Genomic DNA, 12,559 nt, shown 5'->3' with positions numbered 1-12,559 from the left:
AACAAAGGAAACAGAAACCTACCTATCTCTATTTATTCCTTCACAGTGTTAGGGACTATGGGTAGGTTTTTGTTTACTTTGTTTTGTTTATATGTCAATATTTATAGTATTATGTCAAATTTCCAAATGCCCCCATTCTAGTATTCTCTAGAGAAAGCGAGTAACTACTTTTTCATCATCTGGTGACTCTTGAATTCCTACACTTCAGTCACATCAAAGGAAACCAAGACTACTTTCCAAAAGGAATATCTGAATTGCAACCCTAAAAATTGTGACTTTTCTCACTAGGAGTGGTTTCACAGAGGAGGGGCTAAAACGCAGAGGGGAGTAAAATAGCCCCATCTTTTCTTTGATTTCTCTCTAGTCCACTGCTTTATGAAACAGAAAAACTGGGGCAGAGGGACACAATGAAAAGCGTCTGGGACTTGGCAGTTTAGTGAACCAAACCTGCAGACTGGTTTTTACCACCGCCAGCATGAATCACTTCTCATCTTAGTCAACCAGGTGTATTATTAGTCCTTGTTTGGCTTTTACATAAAGGATGCCTGTGGCAACACGGCAAAGAACCACAGAAATACTGATGGTGATGTTGATCTGAAGACAACTGTCCAGAGTGAAACTGCACTGAGGGGGAACAGCTCCACTCATAACAAGAGTGGGTCCTCCATGCCCACGTACCCAGCACCATGCTAACTAAACAGGAGAAGACAAACTAGGTCAGGAGATGTCCTCCTTTCTATGGCAAGAGATAAGACACACAGTTACTTCCCTGCCAAAACGAACAGTGCAGGTTCTGGCCAGCGCAGTTCACGGTTGGGCAGAGACTGGCTTAGGATGGCTTCCTGATGGGAGAGGGTACAAAATGGCAGAGATGGAGGAATTGGAGAGGGGGTGAGTGAAGAGGAACCAGAAGGGCCTGCAGGTAAAATGGGGTCATAGCTCTAAATAAAATGAGTTCGAAATTGCTCTGCCACTTATCGTTCTGTGACTGTGGGCAAAACTTGACTTCCCTCAGCTGCTTGCCCATCTGAAGTGGGGGATCATCATCATTAATAATTCCAAAAGGGCTGCTGGGAGGATAATATGGGTAAAACTGCAGAGAACGCATGGCAGGCGCTCAGAGAACGTCGGTGGATCACTTCTTCAGGGCAGAAGCAGATTACAAATAAACTGCGTCGGGAACTCCCTGGTGGTTCAGTACTTAGGACTCCATGCTCTCACTCCCAAGGCCCTGGTTCAATCCCTAGCGGGGAACTAAAATCCCCCAAGAGTGGCACAGAGTGGGGGATGGGGCATCCTCTCTGCTGCATCTACTGTGGGGAGGAAGCCCATTCTCAGCAATCAGACCATCAAGATTCTAGAAAAGGCTGACATCACTCTGAAGGGATGCACAATGATTGTGAAGGGCTCCCGGGCCACCCTGCGGAGGGTCTTCAATCACTTTAATGTAGAACTCGGCTTCCTCAGAAAGTAAAAGAGGCTCCGGGATGATGAGTGGTGGGGAGACAGGAAGGACCTGGCTATCACTGGCATTATCTGTAGTCACACACAGAACAAGATCAAGGGTGTCGCACTGGGCTTCCATTACAAGATCAGGTCTCTGTACACTCATTTCCCCATCCATGTGATCACTCAGGAGACTTGCTCTCTTGTCAAAATCCAAAATTTCTTGGGCAAAAGATAACTCCACAAGGTCTGGATGTGGCCAGACATTGCCTGCTCGGTATCTCAAGCCCAGGGAGATGAGCTAATTCTTGAAGGAGGTGGCAGCGGAGGTGCGTCAAATTCAGCTGCTTCGATTCAGCGAGCTCCAACAGTTAAAAAGCAAGGATATCAGACACATCTTTGGATGGCATCTATCATTTCTGAAAGAGGAACGATTCTGCAGACTGATGAATAAAATCTAAGCTATTTGGCTACAGAAACAGCGAGTCCATGTCTCAGCTTGGGGCTGTTATTATGAATACTGCAGATTTAAAACAACAAGCATTTATTTCTCATAGTTCTGCAGGGTGAGAAGATCTTGGCATCAGAGCATGAGCAGACTCCATGTCTGGTGAGAGCCCACTGTGTGTTTTGTAGACAGCTGCTTTCTTATATTCTCACATGGCAGAGAGCAGAGAAGAAGCAGTTAATCACTTTCAGGGTTAGGATTTCAACACTGAATTTTATGGGGACACAAACATTCAGTCCATAACAGACCGACTTATCTGCTTTTTGTTTTTGTTTTTCCTTTGGTTGCTTGTGATTTGGTGTCATATCTAAGAAACCATTGCAAAATCCAAGATCATGAAGATTAACCCCTGCTTTCTTCTAAGATTTTCACAGTTTGGCTTTGACATTAAGATCTTTGATCCATCTTGAGTTGATTTCTGTATATGGTGTGAGGCAAGGGTTCAGCTTCTTTCTTTCATATGTGGATATCTGGTTGTCCCAGCACTATTTTTTCCCTATTGCATGGCCCTGACACCTTTGTCAAAAAGAAAAAAAATCAATTAATCATACGCAATGTGTTAAGTTCTGGAGGCTCAACTCTATACCACTGATCTGCCCATTATCTATCCTTATAACAGGACCACACTGTCTTAATTATTGCAGCTGTGAAACAAGTTTTGCAATTAGTATGTATGAGTCTTCCAAGTGTGATCTTTTCCAAGATTGTTTGGGCTCTTTGGGGTTCCTTGAAATTCTATAGTAATTTCAGAATCAGCTTTTCCATTTCTGCATAAAAAGCCATTGGGATTTTGATAGAGACTACACTGAACCTGTACATTGCTTGGAGCAGAGTGAGGATAATGCCACTTTAATATTAAGTCTTCCAGTCCATGAAGAGGAATATCTTTCCATTTAAGTCTTCTTCATTTCCTTTCAGCAATGTTTTGCAGTTTTTAGTGCAAAAGACTGGCATCTCCTTGTTTAAATTCATTCCTAAGTATTTTGTTCTTTTTGATGCTACTATAAATGAAATTATTTTCTTAATTTCCTCTTTGGACTGCTTGCTGCTAATGGATTTTTAACCGTAGGACAAATAAACATTCCATGCGTCCAGATATAAAAATGGGAGAGAAAGAACAAGCCTTCCTCACAGTAGAATTCCGACTAATAAATGTATTAGAAGGAAAGAAGAAGAGACAGGACTACCATTAGAGAAACACCACAGTAAGAACTACTGCAGGTAAGATCCACCAAGGGATGTGTTAAAATCAGTGGGCAAAAAGTTCCGAGGAAGGGTAGGGTGGGGAGGACAGGATTTACATAGTCTCAAAGTTATCTCCTCCAAGATACCTAAAAAACTGCAAACGGAAAAAATAAAAACTTCACAGTGGAAAACTGCCACAGACACCAACCTAATCAAGAGGTCAAGGTAGGCATCATCAGCAATGGACCCCTGAGACAAGACACTGAGAAGGACACATCACTGGTTTTGTTGTGCTCTTGCCACAAATGCATAACCTCACACCAATCACAAGAAAGCACTGGTCTAACCCAAACCGAGGGGCATTCTACAAAACAATGGACTGGCCCTCTCCTAAAGCATCAGGGTTAGGAAAGGAGAGTTGTTAGGGACTGGAGGAGACTCAGGACACCTGACAACTCGGGGCATTGTGGGATCCTGGGTGAGACCCTGGAGTGGAGAGAAGATGAGTGGAAAGACAAGTGAAATTCTCATGAGGGGTGGAGCTTCATTCAGGGACTGGCAAACTACAGTCTTCAGGCCACGCCCAACTTGCTGACTACTTGTGAAGATAAAGTTTTACTGGAATACAGTCATGCTTGTTCATTTACAGATGATCTATGGCTGCTTTCTTGCTAAAGCAACAGACTTGGTAGCTGGGACAGAGACCTTCTGATCCATAAAGCCTCAAGTGTTCACTATCTGATCCTTTATAGAAAAAGTCTGTCGACCCCTGGTTTACAGTTCATGATACCATGCTGATCTTAATTGCCTGTTCTTGCTAGTTTTATTATAATTTTGTAAGATGCTAACATCAGGGGAAGCTGGGTGAGGAATATAAGGAAACTCGCAACTATTTTTGCAATTTTCTGTAAGTCAAAAATTGGTTAAAAATAAAAAGGTTTTTAAAAAAATCCAGTAGTATCCTCACTGTGAGGCCTTCCTATCAGCCCCCCAAAACACACCTGCTACACTGCTGCCTGTTTCTGCTTCACTGCCTTCCCCCCAGAGGATGTTCTTCCTTTAATTTCTGTAGCCATCAAAGCTGTCCCTTCACAAGTGCCACTTCCTCCATAGATCCTTGGCTCCTGGTTTCATGGCCACACTCAGCTCTGGCACATGGCAGCCTTTGCCTCAGGTTATAGTCACCTCCGTATCTGCCTCTCTCACCAGATTACGAGCTCCTGAAGCTCACATTAAGTCTTACTCATCATCATTGGACTTCTCCAGCCAGTGTTGAGAATCTGACAACCAGGAGTCCTCATAACTGCTGAGCAGCAAGTGTTAATACCTTGACCCCCAAAAAGCCAGCCTGAGCACCGCAGGGGACAGAAAGGCTGCAGGATCCTCATCAGCGCCTCGTGCACTGCCTGCCTGCTCAGCTGGCAGAGGGCAGGCCTAGAGACAGCACCCACCCAAAGGGCACCGTGGGCCAAGCACCACGCTGGGCACTTCATACAAGCTCTCTGGCGCTTATGATTATCCTGTTTAGGCAAATACTTCACCCATTTCACAGACACAAACCTAAGAAACCAGCAAATTACTGAAGGTCCCACAGCCAGCAACTCAAAGAGGGAGATTTAAGGGCCGTGTGAGATCCTGTCACTGCTCTAGCCATCACTGGCTACCCACAGATGAGCAACGGAGAAGCCCAATCCTGGTTCACCATCCTCCCAGGTGGTTCCCAGGCTGGCTGGTCACCCCAGGTTCAGCCAGCAGTAGATGGTGCCTTTTTGTTCAAAGACTGACTCTCTGCCAGGGCAGTGAGGACCAGGCAGCCACACAAGGCCACTCTGGGCAGCGGCTCCGCACCCAGTGATGGAGGCGCTGACGGAGGCCAGCGTTCAGAGACGTGGCCGTGCGCTTTCCGGGGGCCAGCTTTTATCATGAGGTCAGGCTCGGGCCTCAGGTGGCATTGTTTTGATCCCCAGCTCTGCCTGTATTTTGCCTTGACATTAGGCCACTGCTGCCCATTAAAGGCCTTTGTTGTCAATCAACAATACAACTTGTTGTCAATCAAGTTGTATGAGCACAACTGAAGGTCATTTCCATGATCTCTGCCTGCCGAGTAACACCACGCTTTCAGGTGGCAAGGTTTGGGCAGGTGGGTTATCTGAGGTTCACAACAGAACAGCATGAACGAGTCGGGAAGAATCAGTCCCCAATCCCGTGGGGATAGAGGACTGTCTCCCAGTGTCTGTAAAAGTGTCCATGATTATTATACCACCTGCACTAAACCATGAGCTGCTGAGCTGTGGACTGCCTGGAATGTTTATTTCCCTTCTTCAATTAAAAAACAATTACTGAATCAAATACCAAAAGCAGGAGGAACTTGAAACATTTAAAATGTCACAACTAGATGGAAAACTAAAATTGTACCAAAAACTCATATTATATCTTAGAATAATCTTAAAAAAACACAGATCAGACCCAATACTGGCATCTCAGTCAATATGCAGCAGAAAGTTTGGCAAGACACTTGGGAGAGAGAAATCATAGGCACTCATCCTCCACTCATCCCATTAGTGTTTCTGAGGGCTTACCACATGCCCGGCACTGTTCTATGGGCTGGCTGACATATGCGGAAATGGTGGGGATTTCTCTGTCCCCGACAAATCACATTCTGTTCCAACCACACTGCCATTAGGGAGAGGGAGAATGAGACTCCTTTTATTATAAGCTACTTTCATATTCGGGCTTCCCAGGTGGTTCAAGATGTTAAAGAATTCGGGCTTCCCAGGTAGGTAAAGAATCTACCTGTAATGCAGGAGATGTGGGTTCAATCCCTGGGTTGAGAAGATACCCTGGAGGAGGGAACAGCAACCCACTCCAGTATTCTTGCCTGGAGAATCACACGGATGGAGAAGCCTGGTGGGCTACAGTCCATGGGGTTGCAGAGAGTCAGACTCGACTAAAGTGATTGAACACTTCCATATTCGTGGTGGAAGCAGATGAAGAAGGAAAAATAAAGAGAACACATTAAGACAGTGAGACTGTATTCTTGAGCAAAGGAAGGGTGATAACGAGCAATGGTACCATGGACAGATCATGAGAAGTGATGGGGAGGAGCAGGAGGGAGAATTATGGACTCAGAGAGGCCAATTCAAGGGCTGGTGAGGCAGGAAATGACAGGGGCCACAGAAAGACCACAGCAGTGGAAGGGGATTCAAAGGCTAAAAACTGTCAGGATGGAGTGCTGGTGGCAACCCAGAGTGAATATGAGGGGAAAGTGGAAATGTCCTCTGTTCCTAGAGCTTCAGCGACCAGGGGATGGTGAAGTCACTAGGAGGGGCAGAGGCCTCACTGGTGAGGGTTTCGGGCGGGACAGGCTTGCCCGTCTCTGCCGTCACGCTCAGTGACCTTTCAGAGTTTGCAAATCACATTACATAAGTGACTGTGTCCAATGTGTCCCGGCAACGCCGTGTGGTTTCATAATCACCAAGGTTCTGCAACCCTAACTGAAACCGACAAATGCCCTTCTTCACAAGACCACAAATTCCTAGTGGGACACTTTTCCCTGCCTGGAATGCATACCTCCCTAAACCCCACCCCTGAAAGAAGCCGGGCACAATTGGCTGATCCACTGTCCTGTGTTTTTAAGAACCGCCACCCCTGTTTACAGTGTTGAAAGCCGACCTCAAGCAACCTACAGATAGAGAGTCAGCACATGGGGTTCACGGGTGAGCACAAGTTCATGTGTTCCTACCCAGCCCTCAAACCTTTGTACAGACCCAGCCTACCCGGCTCGAGGACATGGTGTATGCTGCGAGGACCAAAGTTTCTTGAGGTCAAGGTGCTCTTAAGGCGCTCTTACCTGACCAAGGTGCTCCGAGGTGATATGAAAGGCTAAGCTCAGGCAAAAGGAATGGGGTGGACAGGGCCAAGGGAGAAGGCACTGGAGATAAGAACTCGGGGAGATTTTTTTAAAAAATGACTAAACATCATTCATGACTTTCACTTAGAAGCGAATTACATAACCCCACATGAGAGTACCCTTACAGAGTCTGTCTTCCTCTCTGATTATAACCAGGGGACAAAAGTCTGCTTTTTCCATTCTATTCTCCTACCACAGGTCACTTCCCAAAGAATCCATATACTGAGAAACAGTCTATGGCTGAGAGCACCACAGTTTCGCCCATCCCTTTGTTCTAGTTTAGCCTTGAAACGGATTAATTTCTGGGAAGCACGTGTACAATTCTCTCAGCTCTGTACAGATCAGAATGCCTCACCCTCTAGCAGTCCAATGAAAGGATAATTTTTAGATGTTCACCCCCCACTGGAACCCCTCTTTATAAGTGAAATAAATAAGCCCCCCATGTCAGTGGCTTTCTCCACAAGCCACCCAGAAAAAGGACCAGGTCCCCCAGCTGCTTTGTTCACAACATCCCTGAGCATGTTGCCATGCCAACCAGCATCAGGCATAACAGGTTGATGAATTTGGCTCCAAAGGACCCAACCAACAGCAGCCACAAGCCTTCCAAGAGCCATGGTCTGCACAGTGGCACTCCTCTGCCACAGTTACACACACCCCCCACAGGTGCACGGCTATTGTGAACACCTCACTTGGGGAAAAGGATGGGGAAGAAAAAACACTTTTGAGGATGTAGAGCTCTAAAATGGTGTGATACAGATTTAGGCAGAGTCAGCTTCCTAAATGATGGATTTACCCAGAGGGAAGTTAAGAAGGTCCGGAAACCCAAGACCAGAATACACTGTTCTGTGCTGGCTACATCCCTGACCTATTTAAAAGCCTTCCTATCATGTAGCATGGTTCACAAGACCCCTTCAGATAAGTCCCGATCACTTCCAAGCCTCAGGCAACCTACATCCTTACATGCCCCAGATCTGGTGTGCCCTGATGGGCTCAGAGAATTCCTACCTAACCTCCAAGATCCAACTCAGATGCCCCCTTTTCTGCTGAGCCTTGCAGGATACCCCACATAAAGAGGACTTGTCCCAGGTACTTCCCTGGTGGTCCAGTGGTTCAGAGTCTGCCTTTGAACATGGGTTCGACCCCCGGTTGGGGAATTAAGATCCACACACTGATGGGCAACTAGAGAAAGTCCGCGTGCTGCAATGGAGACCCAGGGCCGCCAAAAAAAAAAAGAAAAGAAAAGAAATTCTCTGAAAAAGAGCTCTTCCTGAGCACTCCCCAGGGCACAGTGGGCTCAACACCAAGAGGAAATGCCTCACACACCTTAAATCCAGAAGGAGCTCAACACATCTGTCATTGGTGTTTACTTCTGTTTGGTCCCCTCCCCATCAGCGTTTGCCAGGGCTGAACCAGACCCCAGAGGCCAAATGTGTGTCTTTCAAGTGTCCCTCCTCAGGGATGGAAACGTATCCAAGAACATAGGGAATTCACTGCCAAAAATAAACACCTCTTGAGCTGTTCCAGGAGGCAGTGGGGCTGGGACTCTTTCCTCTGCTTTATGGATGAAGAAAGTAAGGCCAGCTGTGGGCCTGTATAAGCTGGTACCTATTAAATATAAGCTGGAATGCTACCTCTGACCCAGGAGCTTTTCTCCACCTGCTCCTGAGCCTACATTTCCATCACCTGCCAGATAACTGTACAAGAAAACAAGTTTTGTCCTCCAGTTTGATCATGATGATGACGGTGATGATAATAATAATAATGATGATGATAAAAGAACTGGCTTCATCCATCTCTGTATGAGACACTCTCATGTTTCTTACACTATAATGAGATGCATGGTGAGACATATGAGATGCACACACTTGCACACTGCAGTAACAGAATCGAGGAAGAACAATCATATTACTCAGTAATACCATGTGTTAGATTTCCTTCCACTCCCCCCACAAAAAAATGTCCTCTACAGTCAGAAAATGAGATAACAGTGCACAAAGAGAGGAGGGAGGGCTCTGAAGCCGAATGGCCCTTCGTGAGGCCTTAGTTTTACCCTCATGGACTTGAGCAAGTGATTTCATCTCTGAGACAGCCTTCCCAGGGGTGAAGTGGGTATGGAAACACCAGGCTTTGGGATCATCAGAAGAACTTGAAAGAAAGAGAAAAACATATACACCTAATACAAACTTAGCACAAAGTGTCTTGCACCTACTTTTCCTGAAATATAAGCATCGCTGCTGTTAGTGGCTACCGACGGGCCTTAGAATTAGGAATTTAAAAATGACGCGTCTTTGTTGGTGGGAACGTAAGATTAAGATTTTTGGAGGGAAGTTTGGCAATATCTACTGACATTTAAAGTCATACCTTTTTTTTTTTTTTACAAACACACATACTCCTTTGTACTATTTTTTCCATATGGAAAACGTCTCAGTGTAAGGCTATGAAGAATGTTCTCTGTCTATATTGCACATTTCTGTAATTGTCTTTTTTTCTTTTCTGGCTGTGCCACTCAGCTTGCAGGATCTTAGTTCTCTGACCAAGGATTGTTAACCCATGTCCCCTGGAATGAAACTGAGGAGTCCTAACCACTGGGCTAGCAGGGAATTTCCTGTAATAATAGTCTTTTCATAACGAGCACTGAATATTTTTGTAAACAGAAAAAATACACTTTTAGAAAAAAGTCATTTCTCCACTTCACTTTTTTTCTGATTTTAATTTTCAAATGGAACTGACATATAATTAAAAGTTAAGTCTGAAATTACATCATCATTTGACAAGCCATGTGTCAGATCCACAGAGGACCTGTGTATTTTCTTCACTGCAATAGGCTCGACACCTCAAATAGCACCTGTATAACTGTAGGTAGTCACTATCTGTTAAATGAATACTTTTAAAAGCTCATAAATATTCTAGCTCTTCCACTTCTAAGAATTCATTATATAAAAATATTTGTCCAATTGCCAAGAGATAAAGAAAAGGCTAATCCCTGTAGCAGAATTCATAAAAGTAAAAGGCCTCAAACAACAAATTTTTTTCAATCATACTGGTTACTGGGCTACTGTCATTTTTAATAGGGATGAGGTTTTAAAACAGAAATGAGGTAGCTATTTACATCGTGTTATAGAAAGACATCATGTTAAGTAATAAAAAGTAAGACTCACAACAGCATGACTAGTTTCATCTTAATTCTCTGTCTTAAATTTCAATAGTAAAAAATTCCTGCTGTTTTAAGTAAAAGAACAAAACCTAGGTAATAAGTGCTTTTATATTTAAGGAAAAATATCTGGAGAATATATATTACATGACTAGCAGTAACTTTTTTGTCTCAGTGTAAGGCTTCCTGCCTGGAGAATCCCAGGGACGGGGAAGCCTGGTGGGCTGCCTTCTATGGGGTCACACAGAGTCGTACACGACTGAAGCGACGCAGCAGCAGCAGCAAGGCTATGAAGGATGTTCACTCTTATATCACTATCATATTGAGTATTTCTATAATAGTATTTTAAAAAATAATGAGCACGTAGCATTTCTGTAAACAGAATAAAATATATTTTTATAAAAACCATCACTTCTCTATTTCACTTTTATTCTGGTGTTATCTGTGAAATGAATCTGACACATAAGTTAAATCCCATAGCACTAAACTGAGGCCCCTGGGCGGTTTGGTGAAAGGCGCACAGTGCTCGTGCCTGAGCTGGGACTCAGTTTCCCCGATACTCCTGGCCCCCACCACCCCATCCAGGGCTCGCCCCCTTCCAAAGTGTGAGGAAGCAGAGATGCTGCAATGGCAGATGGGCTGTATGGAACCATGAAAAGTTCTGCAATTAAAGAAGCCTCCCAAAGGGAAAGAAACTAAAAAAAAGAAAAACCAAAAGGGATTGCTTAAGAGCTACATTTTTTATGAACTTGAAAAGTTTGTGAGTAAATGTGCTGAATTTGCCAAGCAGTTCTGATTTCAAATGGTCTCTCTCCTAAGTACACATGAACTTTATTTAACTCAGATTCTGATTTTCAAAGAGTTAAGGGATCAATTCAGAGTGACCAGCAGGTCCTAAAATTTCTGGCTTGTCCAGAAACAAACATCTGAAATATCTCATGAATTGTTTACAAACTCACTCAGGAGTTTCACCTGCCTCACTCATGCAGGCTTTGGTCAAGGCTGCTGTTTCCAGGTGCTGAAGTACATCCCTGGGGTTCCTTTCACCTCAGACCTACCTGTAACATTTTCAAGTGCTAGACACGAAGGATTTGGGAAGAGTTACCATCACTGTGAAGCTGTCAACACTACAACCCAACTGGAAGCCAATATTCCATTCTCTGAAATGCAGACCTATTTTTTTAGACATGATTTAACTAGGTATTATTAAAATCACGAGGTCAAGAACTGACCACTCCTCAAAAAGAAAATGAAAATTCCTTAGAGGGACACAAAGAAAAGAAAGTGATTTCTTCTGGGTTCACTGCTTTACTAACTTAGACTTTTGGACTTTTTTCTGATCAAGACAACCCCATAACCACTCAGAAGGGATTTGTGTAGATAGAACTTGCGAGTGGTTAATGAATCAATGTCTTCTCCCCAAACAGGCCGGCCTGTGAATTATAGGAACACACAGTGAGGATACTGAATCACAGAGGTTATTTAAATGTTCACTTAGGTGCAATGTCACAGTTCTCAAAGTCACCCTCCAAGACCCTCTCTTTTGAATTTCAACCTGGTTGGGGGGGGGGGGTGGCTAAAAGAGACTGTAAAAACCTGTGGTCCTGTCAAGATGCCAAGGTGTCAGACCCAGGACTACCCATTCCAGCCCCATCTCCCTTGGTCTTAGCACTATTCTCCACTCCCGCCAAGCTCAGAGGGAAGGCTGTAGTTTGCTGGTCTTAAGAGAGGAGGTAGCCACGTTCTTTGAAGTTGCCCCGAACTTCTCAGTGTGGTCACCGACTCACACAATGGTGACTCTCGTGGAGAAATGAAAAAGCAAAAAAGTCGAGGTCAAGTGCCCCCGCCGCCCAGAAGACCTCACCCTTTAACTCATTTGCTCCCAAGAGCGAAGAAGGTCACGGCTGCCCAGCAGAGCCCGGCAAACCCCTGCCCGCGAGGAGCACTGTCTCCCAGGGATGCCGCCGGCACCGAGAACGTTTCCCAGGAGAGGCCGGCCTTGCGGGCTCCCCTGAGCCCCAGCCTGAGCCCACCTGGTGCTGCGCGGTCAGGCTGGGGTCCCACCCACACTCGAGCGCGTCCTACGTGACTGAACCCAAGAACTGGCCGCCTCCTGAGGCCCACTGTACAGACGGAGAAACTGAGGCTCCGAGAGGAAAAGTGGTTTAGCCCGAGGATGAAGGCGTGAGGGGCTGGAGCCCGAGTTTTCTCACGCCGAGACCCAATTCTCCGTCGAAGAGGCCCGTAGTGCGCCCTCGGCCGTGGAAACGACAACCCTCAAGCATCCGCAAGAGGTCAGCTGGTGGGGGGGGGGGAGGGTCACCCCCAGGAAGGGCCGAGATGGGGGCCGCGCTTTCCG

General features: G+C 45.4%; 1 protein-coding gene and 1 pseudogene across 2 annotated transcripts in view; one reads left to right on the top strand and one right to left on the bottom strand.

Annotated features, from left to right (window-relative positions):
• LOC122432874 (NADPH--cytochrome P450 reductase) overlaps positions 1 to 12,559 on the bottom strand; it is a 63,581-nt gene that overhangs the window by 39,193 nt on the left and 11,829 nt on the right. The gene's annotated exons all lie outside the window — the stretch shown is intronic.
• On the top strand, positions 863 to 12,369 carry LOC122433575 (annotated as a pseudogene).

The sequence above is a fragment of the Cervus canadensis genome, chromosome 32, assembly GCF_019320065.1.
Source record: "Cervus canadensis isolate Bull #8, Minnesota chromosome 32, ASM1932006v1, whole genome shotgun sequence".
In the NCBI taxonomy this organism is placed as follows: Eukaryota; Metazoa; Chordata; class Mammalia; order Artiodactyla; family Cervidae; genus Cervus; species Cervus canadensis.
The sequence above is the reverse complement of the archived record's forward strand: the minus strand, read 5'-3'. Positions and strand labels throughout refer to the sequence as shown.